Source organism: Fulmarus glacialis, unplaced genomic scaffold (genome assembly GCF_000690835.1).
Source record: "Fulmarus glacialis isolate BGI_N327 unplaced genomic scaffold, ASM69083v1 scaffold1503, whole genome shotgun sequence".
Classification (NCBI taxonomy): Eukaryota; Metazoa; Chordata; class Aves; order Procellariiformes; family Procellariidae; genus Fulmarus; species Fulmarus glacialis.
Window position 1 is genome coordinate 69,041 of NW_009204656.1, and position 11,600 is coordinate 80,640.

An 11,600-nucleotide genomic window follows, 5' to 3' on the forward strand; every position below is an offset into this window, starting at 1 on the left:
GGAATCTATTCAATTTACAATCAGCCCTTTAAATTTCTTGGGATTGGCAGGATACAGAGTATCCAAGAAAAAGGCTCAGATTGCTCAACAAACTGTGACCTATTTGGGATTTACTATCGCTCAGGGCCAGCAGAGTCTGGGCCCAGAACGAAAAGAGGCAATTTGTCAAATACCAGAGCCAACATCTAAAAAAGAGTTATGAGCCTTTTTGGGAATGGCAGGATGGTGTTGGCTGTGGATCGTAGATTTTGGACTTATTGCTAAGCCTCTTTATGAAGCCATGAAAGGAACAGGAGAATTACTAGAATGGACACCAGAATGCCACATTGCTTTTGTAACTAAAACAAGCACTAATGTCACACCTGCCTTAGGGCTCCCTAATCTGGAAAAACCTTTTGAACTTCAGGTACATGAGAGGCGTCATATTGCTTTAGGAGTTTTGGCCCAACAAATAGGATCATGGAAGAGACCAGTGGGGTACTTTTCTAAACAATTGGACCAAGTTAGTAAAGGATGGCCGTCGTGCTTGCAAGTGGTAGCCGCCACTGTTCTGCTGATTCAGGAAGCCAGGAAATGGACTTTGGGACAGAAAATGTTGGTACAGGTACCACACACAGTGACTGCTGTATTGGAACAAAAAGGGGGACATTGGTTATCCCCCAGCAGAATGATGAAATATCAAGCTATCTTGTTAGAGCAAGATGATGTGGAATTGAGAGTAACTACAACTTTAAATCCTGCAACTTTGTTACTTGCCCCAGGTGATACGGAATTAACACATGACTGTCTTAAGACTATCGAACAAGTATACTCTAGTCGAGGCGATTTCAAAGGTATACCCATAGATGATTCGGACCTAAATTTATTTGTAGATGGAAGTAGTTTTGTGATAAATGGAGTTCGGAAAGTTGGCTATGCCGTTGTAACGTATAATGCTGAATTAGAAGCTAAACCACTTCCTGCGAATACTTCAGCACCAAAAGCAGAACTGATTACACTATAAGAGCTTTAGAACTGGCAGAAGGGTAGAAAGCCAATATATGGACAGACTCTAAATTTGTATTCAGAATAGTTCATACTCATGGAGTTATTTGGAAAGAACGAGGTCTTTTGACATCACAAGGAACTCCAATTAAATATGGAGAACTCATAAAGAGGCTATTGCAAGTTATACAGTTACCTAAGCAAGTAGCAATAATGCACTGTATGGCTCACCAGTTTGGAAATACTCCCGAAATTTTAGGCAACCAAGCAGCAAAAAGGGCTGCGGAAGGACGAGTGTTATTAATATGGCCTGAAAAATATCGAACTTTGAATGGGATAACAGAATACAGTAAAGAAGAAGATCAATTAGCTAAATTGCTGAATGCTGAGAAGAAAAAGGATAATTGGTGCATTACGGAAGATAATCGAATTGCGGTCCCTTCAGTGATTCTACAAGAAATAATGGAGTCAGAACATAAAAGTACCCATTGGGGTGCTGAAACTTTAATGAATATTGTAAAATTACAAGTAATTTGAGTTGGAATGGGAGGCATAGCTAAAAGTATCGTGAGGAAATGTGAGATATGTCAGAAAAATAATCCTCAAATACAACCAAGACCTCCCCCTGGACAAACTAAGAAGGGGAACATGCCTGGTGTTTATTGGCAAATTAACTTCTCAGAACTCCCTTGGCAGAATGGGTGTCGATACCTGTTAGTGTTGGTAGACACTTTTTCAGGTTGGCCAGAGGCCTTTCCCTGCCGCACCAACCAAGCAAGGGAAGTAAACAAAGTATTGTTAAAGGAAATAATACCTCGATTCGCAATACCGATAGGAATGTCATCAGATCGAGGACCACATTTTGTAGCAAAAATTCTCAAAGAATTGGCAAAAACTTTAGGAATTAGATGGGATTTACGCACCCCGTGGAGACCACAAGCTAGTGGTAGAGAGAATGAACCAATCAATAAAAAGACAGCTTAGTAAAATTTGCCAGGAGACGCAGTTAAAATGGCCAGAAGCATTGCCACTAGCTTTGTAAAGGGTTAGAATAACCCCTAAGGAGAAAATTAGCCCTTTCAAAATCTTGTATGGTAGACCTTACCAAACTGTAAATCACGAACCTGGTTCTGTAACTGTTTTGGGAAGACATTATCTTAAGGAGTACGTAATATCTCTGGGAAAAGTTCTATCTTCTGTAAATAGGTATTTACCACTAAGGACACTCTTGAGCCTGGATACCACTGTCCACAACTTTCAGCCGGGAGATTTGGTCTATGTGCAAACGTGGAATGATGAGCCTTTGAAAGAATGCCAGAAAGGACCATTCCAAGTATTACTTACTACCTACACTGTGGTAAAATTGGAAGGAATTGGACCTTGGATTCATTATTCCAGAATCAAAAAGGGATCTCCCAATATTGGGTGGAAAACTGAAACCAGAAAAGAAAATCCACTGTATCTGAAATTAACGTGGGTTAATTCATAAATAGCACTTGGAGCTTTGACATATCGTACATTGAATTAGATTGTATACAGGGCCTAGTATTTTTATATTGTATTTTAGCTACTGTTTCTATTTGGTTATTGAAATATTTGTGCAAGTATACTAATCTTTTTAGAATAAGAATGAAGGAAATAAAGGGGGTGATACTCCTCTGTTGTTTTCAGATAGGAGTACTCCATGAGGGATCACGAAATCCATGGGACTGATTTAGAGGAAAATACAGAAAGATAACACTTCGTATGGATTTGAGAAAACATTCAAATGGTTAACTTCCTGGATTCCTGACCCTAGTCAGTGGGTGACTATATTAATTTTTGTTTGTATTTATGTAATAATACAGTGCTTTTGGAAATGTTGTTCCATAATTTAAAAAAAAACGCTATGAAAAGGTGAGACTAATATAAGAGAAACTACAGGTGAATTTCCTCTTCTATAGTCTCAAAGGGGGGAAATAAAGCCTTGGACAGTTGCAAACTATGTAAATAATGTGTAAGAAAGACAGTTATAAGATTAAACAATAGGTACTCTTAGGTTAATGTTCGTCACTACTTCTGAGGAGTGCAATGAATTGTCATTCTCTTATCAAGGATGTAGCTCTTCTGTTCCTCCCAAGCCTTCCTGGAATTCATCAGCCTTAGTCCCTGAGACAAGCAGTGTCTCTATATATCTGTAAATATCTATATCTATAAACATATAGATAGTGCTTGAAAGGCTGTATTTCAAAGACTTTAAATAAGACTTGAATGGTTGCCAAGGTCGCCCCTGATAAAGACCATCTTGTGTCAGCAAACATGTGTCCTAAAACTGAACTTCGCTTCAAAATGAGGAGGGGGCACCTCCCCAACGACCACCGATGACCACTGAGGACCCTCACGGAAGGGCGGAAGGACTGGGAAGAATGCCAAGGAAGATGAGAAGTAACACTTACACAATCTCATGAATATGTATTAGTTAGGCATGACTTTAGGCGTGGTTTTGTTAATTTTGTACTATAAAGGAGAGCCTGGAGTTTGTGTCGGTGTGCTTGATTTGTGGAAAATATCCACCTTGCACCCTGTGCAGAATAAAGCAATGTCTCCTCTCTAAACATGCTCGTTTTGTGCGTTTCGAGGGCTTTAAATTGACAGCAGTTTCTTCCTTTCAATTAGATTACTTTTCCGAAAGCAAGAAAGCAGTTTGATATCCTCCTCAGACACTGCATATTAAAGAGAAAACATAATTTCTTGGGACTGTACATTAAAAAAAGTTATGATCTCTGGGAAGAGTTTCATTCTGTTGGTGTGTCTTATGCATAAGCACAACTCCACTGGCACCGTGGTGGGACACACCAGGGACTTTTGGTCCCTTTGACACTTTCCGAGCCCTTTCAGCATGTGGTTCTTGCTGAATCTTCCCCATGGAGCTAGGCCACAACATCACCGCAGTACCTAGGCATGCATCCTCATGTTTAAAGCAATTTAAGATCCTTGGAATAAACATGTTATCCAAAGGTGGCTTTTAATTATTGCAGGTTGGAGTTTTGTTTTCTGTCATTATAGTATTTACATAAGATTAGAAAAATCTTTGCGTAATGATGCCTACAGATGAACTTATCTGTAGACTGGGAAAACTAAATGGTGAAGAGCCAATCCATTAAAGTCAAAGAAGGAAACTCGCAGGTGATAATGGAATTAAGGAGTGGGAAAAGAAAACATTTTTATATGGCAAAATGGGTTGCAGTAAAATCCTCCGTCCCCTTCCAAAGTCCTGAATAGGGAAAAAATTGTGAAGGCTATGAAATAGCTGGCAGAAAATTCAGTCAGTTAATATGCTGCTAGAGGAATAAAGAAAACAGCATTATTACATGAGTACTCACTGATACTTTTGTAGAGATCTGCAAAATGAAATCATGATGCTCAGGATAAAGACTTTCACGGAGGTAACCCATACAGAAACAGAAATGATGTGTGGGGTGGAAGAAGGTATGACATGGTTAAAAGCTACTGTGAAAAGGATATAACACCATGACCCATTTAAAACCAAATCGCCTAATGAAAAGATGTGACAAAAATGAGTAAACAAGCAGCAAGAGGGGATTTTAAACAGTACCACATCTAGGTTAAACAACATATGGTGTGTATTGGGCAGCTGCTTACTGAAGTGGTGATAAAATAGGGTGATCGATCATATAGATCTGAAAAGAATTGCAACAGTGGAAAACTACAAGGGAAATTAAATTGTGCATTGAAAGGCTTAAATGTGCCTGTTACAAATTAATTATCTCAAAATACATTTTAGACAGAGTTAATGTTTTTGTTACTTTCATCTAACAGATGGTATGGGATAAAAATAATGTAGTCACCTCACTAACACACAATCCAGTCAGATGCGATTGGCAATATCTACTTTTTAAAACTGTAATCTTCCAAAAGAGAAGTGTAAGCTTTTATACAGTGTCTCATGAACCTCAGTAACCCCTAGGGAAATTCAAAGCAGGGTTTGTACTCATACATAGCCCCCAAAACCCAGTAATATCATGTTTCCATGGTACAGGAGAGCAAAGAATCAGACAGTCTGTGGGAGGGGGTGTGAACCATAAATTAAGAGGAACATCTGGGAGCATCCGTGAGCTCTTGGAGGAACACCAAAATTAATTGTGTAAGTGACTAATGCTGATCCCACAAGCAGGCTGTACAAACAGTACATGTTATGAGCCTTCAGCTCTTGGAAAGTGAGTTTGGTGAGGTACCAGACCTCAGTATGGTACCCCATACCACAGCCTGTCCTATTGATTCCTATTCCCAGCTTTGGTTTAATATGAAATATTACATGGTCTTTTAAAATTCAGGATTTAACTCAATTACTTCATATCAGAGCACTGGGTACTATCTATCAACAGATTTTTCTTACTAGGAGTGAACCTGTTACTCATAGTTGTTTGGCAATGGTTTACACACACAAAAAAATGCCTACAGAGTTCCACAAACTTTTATAATCTTTTATTTTTTGCATACTTGTGCTTCAGCTCACTGACTAACTCAGTTCTTGAAAAATTGGTATATTAGAGGAAAAAATATCCTCAATCTTCTGTGGAGTAAAACGCATGTGTGTGGAACAGCCAGTCTTTGGAAGGCAACAAGCTCATGCATCTCGAGTTCCAGATTTTACTGAAATACAAGCATTTTTCAAGTGGCTGGAAAACTTCGTTTTTACTATTTTGAGTGCTACTGTTTACAGTCAATATATATATATATGAATATGTATTTTGTAGTCCTCTCTAATTAAATAAGTTTGTTATGAAGTTTTCTGCTTTTCATTCCAGCTACAGTGTTAAGACAACTGTTGAAGATCAGCAGCATTTTCAGTTTGAAGATATAACTGGAAAACCTGTATGCTCTTTTTTGCCTCAGAGCAAGACAAAAATTGCTACTTTCCAGTGTTTTGAATATGAACACATCGGTGAAAGCTTCACTTTGATATAATGGAGATTTTATAACTGTGCAGCTCCAGTGACTTTGTATTTATGGTCTAATTTGTGGCCATGAAGGCAGTTGAAACAGAGGTATCTTGAGTATACAAATATATCTTTTTGGGCTATTAAACTCATTTAAATAGAATTCATTCATTAAATTTAATTAGTTTAGATTGGAAAATAATAATTTAATTGATTTGGTGAAGATTAAGGCAGAGATGACCCTGGTGACCACACCAAAGAAATCATAAGGAGATACTGAGCTGAGTCAAACAATAAGGTGCGGATTAAGTCAAGACGGTGAGGCAGTCACAGTAGTACAACGACAAGTAGTACAAGATCAAGTACAACTAGTACAAGGACAGGGAGTTAAACTGTTAAATTTCAGTACGGGAAGAGGTTTTTGTAGAAGGCAAACAGGGACCACTGAAACTCATTTTGAAAATACCAGCGTGAGAAGAAAGTCCTGATAACTCTTCATCTGGCATCCATCACAGCTCTATCTGGATTACTTTAGCCCTTGTGGGTTAAAAACCCAGGACTTGGACTCTGTTTTGCCAATAGGAATTGCCTTAAATGTAGTACTTAAAAACTGAGATTCATAGATTATATTCATATTTTTTACAGATTTGTGTTACAAAAATGGGCATGATACCTTCACTTATGAAAGAATATTAGACAATTATCTTCTTTCATCCTTAAACCCATGAAATGCTTTTTTTTTTCCTGTGTTGTTGCTTAAGTTTAAGAAATTAGATTTTTAAGAACATTAAAACTTGGAGTCCAGTTGCAGATCTAAAAGTGAGATGAAAGAAAATCTAGTCTAAGTAATTGCAAATTACCCCAAACGTATAAACATATCTATTCATTTTGAACAATCAAGTGTAATTTTTGGTCAATTCATACATTTGTTTGTTTTTTGTTTTTTTTTTTAAATGTGTTATTTTGATTGAAAAGTATTTCAGAATCATAGAATCTGGGTGGTCCGATTCATGAGGATCAAGGAAAAGCGTTTGACACCTGTGAATTTCACTGCTTCCAGAGCAGAGCAATATCAGCCTTGTGACCAAAGCCGTCTGTAAGGGGAACTACAATAACGTCACTCATTACAGAGAAACCCTTATAGAGAAAAGCTACAAAACTTAACAGGCATCTATATTTGATGACAAAAAAAGATGTACCACATTTGATAGAACTTTTCCAAGGGGTTGTTTGTTACAAAGTCATTCCCAAATTCTAATTCACAGAAGTAATCAGTACTGATGCCCATCATAGCACCCAGTAATTAAGATTTTGTAGAACTGAGCACTATACTTTCTGGAAGCATGATATTTTTAACACTAATCTATTCTGTTAGAAAAACCACAGAATATAATTTGATACTTCAAGTTCTTTTGAATAAGTTCTGTTTTATAAAATCAACAAGGAAATGTCCAAAATATAACAAAGTCCTTATCTTTTTTCTTTTTAAGTTTCTTTTCTGTCCTGAGGCAGCTGCTTGTGAAGTCACAGATTAGGGTCAAGTTCAATGTTTTTGGTATTTCCCGGGCTGCAGTTCAGATCTTCAGAGCTTTTTTTCTCTAAACATTCTTGCATTTTCATCCAAGTTTCTCCTCAGTCATGGATCAGCGAAATGTTAGAATTCCTCATGAGACAGAATTACTTATTTCCAACTGTATTCCTAATTTTTTTGCTGGTATCTGAATGAGTGACTTGATTTCCCAGCTGTGCTGCTCCCAGTAAAATCACTGAGGTGTGTAGTGTCACCAGTATGTTTGAAATCCTGGGATCTCCTTCAGGTATGGAGTTATATGCCAATTTTCAGGGTTCATTTTTTTGAGGAACTCAGTTCTCGTCGTCTATATGAAACATTAGGAGTTAAGGAAAGTTTTCATGTTAGCAAAGCTGCAAACAGCAATGGAGCTGGAATTTCAGGAAAAGGTGACCTGAAAATGCAAAACACCCTTACAAAAGCAGCTTGTTCTCTGAAGTTAAAGATCCCTTGACATCGCCTGACTCAGAGAGAGAAATATCAGGTGCCACCTCTGAGGGGTTTTGTTTGAGCAGAGTTTGGAAGTAAACTGGGGCAGGGTTCATGTGTACCAGTCACTCCTTCTACATCCTAAAGCTCCCAGCATTATTTTTTAGTGGTGGCAACAAAGTACTGTCAATTAAATGAAGCCTCAGCTGAAAAGTTGTCATAAATCTTTGCTATTCGAGGGTGCTGGAGACATGCTGAGGTGACTAGCTCAAGAAGGTCTCTCCTGGGGTGATTTTTTTTTTAAATGGAAATGCCTCGCAGTCATTTCCATTTAATAATCAAATGGAAGCAACACTTCATTTATTCTCCTTCTGTTTGAATCTTTGTACTGGCTTTTGTATAATTAATTGAGAAAATATAGTAAAGTACATTGAGTCAGTATTCCTTTTCAAGGCAGACTTGTGTTTTTATTTCCTTATAGGACAAAGAGAGGGTTTTCTTTCCACTCCATATTCATGTGTCGCTTCTTTAAAGCTCAGGAGTGGATGCACACATGCATGAAAGTAAATTCACAAGCACCAACAAATCAGAAACACTCAGACCTGAGGCGTCTCAAATTTAAATAATCCTTATTCAGCTGCTGGAATTTTTGCTCCCTTAACCATATTTCTGCTGCTTATAACTACTAGCAAATTCTCTTAAGAGCTACTGTAATTGCTATCTTCTGAATCCTGTGGGTTTTAGAGACAATGTGACGTCTATTATTATTACAATATAACATCAATTATTATTATTACCATTGGTTTGTGCTAAAAGGAACAGCAAGTTTGGTTTGGCTTTGAATGGCCAGATTAAGAATTCATAACAGCAAAACCTCAGAAATTAGCAGGAAGGCAAGAGCTCTGACGTACTTTCCAAGCACCTCGTCAGGCTTTTCCAGCATGAATCACTGATTCCATCAAGCTGGAGCTGAGAGAGTGATGCAAAATTCCCAGTGCGGGAGCTGCTTTGCCTGTAAAGCGTGGAGAATGTCTGCTGCAAAGTCGCTACAAGAGCATTTCCATACTTTGTTTGGCACAGAAATTACAAGCATGTCTACCATTTGGTTCACCAGACCAGTGGCAAGGCGAAATTTTTTGCAAAAATAACTTTTCATGTCTGCAAACTCTTGTTTTCTCCCCTTCATAATCTTTTGTTGTTCATAAATTTCTGCTTTCATTTCTCTCTCTCTGTCTTCCACATTTCAGCTAGGCTATCAGTTGGAAAGAAAAAATATTTATATGATCTTGCCCTACAGTAATTCACCCAGAGGTGTCTATGGAAGACATTAAGTCAGATTGTGCTATCTTGGCCAGTTTTGCTCACAGCCTGTGCTGTCATTTAATGCTTCAATGCAGAATCTTGCTGATCCTTTTCTTTACTCCCTAGCCACACTCGCTTGGAAATGACTCATAGAAACGTGTGGCAAGACAGGTAAGTAGGCTTTTACAAGTGGCACCTCTGTGTCACTATCAGCAAGGCTTACGGGGATCAGGTTGTCACCTCCTGATATCTCTTGTTTGGACCAAGAGAAGTCACTTACAGTTTGACAACCTGTCATCTTTGATCAGCTGTAAACTGGCATTTAATTTAAGGACGGCACTAAAAGAAAAACCTAGGTAGAAATACACAGAGCATAAATCCCTAAATACCTCTGTGTCTGCAAGATGAGCACAGTCTCTGTTGATAGCCTGGCCAAGTCCTCTTGTCTGTATCTTTTCGTAATAGCGTATCTCTCCTTCGAATAGGTGCCATTGGTTCACAAAGAATTTTCTTTTTTTTTTTTTTTTTTTGGTTTTCAGCTATGGGGAGACACAATGGTAAAATGGACTCCATGCTGACATGGAATGATTTTTTTGTCATTGTGGTTGTGTATGATGACCAGTCCTGTGGGATGCTTATGAGGACCACAGAGTGAACAGAAGTTGTCCTGAAGCCTTGTTTTCCAGTGTTTAGGAGGTGTTAGTAAACCTGACACGAAGAGTTGACTGCTGTGTTTGTTGTTACATTAGCTATCGGATACAGAGAAATCCTGGAAAAACTGGTGTGGAAACATCTGTAAAGATTTGAAAGAAGACCTCCAAAGATATCAGCTGTGGCAGTTCCGTTGGTGATTTTTCCATTAATCCAGTGCTCAGACATCAGAATCATATTAACAAAAACAGGGAAAAAAGTGACAATATGTCTTGCCCCAGGATGGGGAAGCTTGCAGTGGTTCTCCTCTCTGCCCTCAAATAGAAAACAACCAAGCAAACATGTTCTGTTGAAAACAGAACCTAATTTCCACAAATGCCAACATGATGCTTTTCCTAGGCATCTATTAATATCCAAGCAGAAATTGATGGAAAAGGAAATACATTTTAAAAAACTATAGAAGTCATTTTCATCATAAAAGAATTATCTAAGGATGACTGTTACACGTCTTGGGAAAAAATGGCTCTTCTCCAGATTGTTTTGAGTTAATTTTGTTTAGAATGGCTTTTTAAAACAACATTTATGCGTGCAAAAAAATAGGAAACATATCAACACGCTCATACCAAGTCAGTATCTTTCTGAGCACAGAATTCAGCAATCTAGTATGGTTATGTGTGGTCAGTTCATCAGAGGTCATGAGTAATATCTGAAATATATACTTTGGGAAAAAGTATTTCTATAAGTAGTGTAATTCTAAGTATATGTCACAGCCAAATTGTTCAGTAATGTTCTGAAAGCATTCTCTGTTCTTCCTCAATTTTCTGTTGTATCTGACCTATACACATCTCTTCAATTATTTAAAAACTAATAGAAGATAGAAATTCCTTAGAGTGGTGTCAGCTCTGTAATGAGGCTCAAGAGCCCACTAGGATTAGTTTTATGATTGCAGGAAATATTCTGAGAACTTTTTTGAATTTCAAAGTGACAATTAATTAAAAAAATATGATAGATATCCAACCTCTAACAAATTAGCATAGGAACTGCTAGCCAGATAATTTCAATAGTTTTCCAGACCAGAAAGGACCACTCTGTCTGCATAGCCTGAGCTATGTAATACAGGCCATAAGCTTTCATTTGGTGACTCATGTAGCATATAAAATATTTTGCCCAAAGTTTTTGTTCTTTACAGAAACATCTAATTCTACTGATCATTCAAGTTTTTGAAACACGTGTAAAGATTGGGTGGAAGGGCAGAAGGAAGAGAAGTGCTGGAACTTAAAAGTTACATCTGCATGTCTGCATATACATATACACACAGCTATATGTATAGTCTCAAACAAGTATAAATGTGTGTATACGTATATATATACATTTATATCAGTGTGACGGGAAAACATCATCATAATCTATGTTCACATCAACGGAAGGCATGAATTACCCTCCCCTGCTACATCCTCCAGTTTTTTTCCTCCATATTTCTACTATTTTTCTGCATTTTTCATTGTACCCTGGTATTTGCAGAAGTTCCTTACTACAGGTGGTTTGAAAGAAAAGAACAGTTCCAAGATAAAACATTATTTCATTGGAATTTGGTGATTTACCCAAGCTGGCACGTTTGATGCAGATCAGTTCATTTCAGCCAAATTCAGACAGTGGCGATGTTTGTGTCAGCTTCTCCTCCTGGCACCCTGACGGTCACCTCCCCGGCTTGCAGAGGACACCAG

The 11,600-nt window shown here is 37.9% G+C and overlaps 1 pseudogene; it reads left to right on the top strand.

Annotated features, from left to right (window-relative positions):
* The window catches only part of LOC104074790, a 3,060-nt pseudogene extending 944 nt beyond the window's left edge, over nt 1-2,116 (top strand).
* Nucleotides 2,117-11,600: the final 9,484 nt, after the last annotated feature.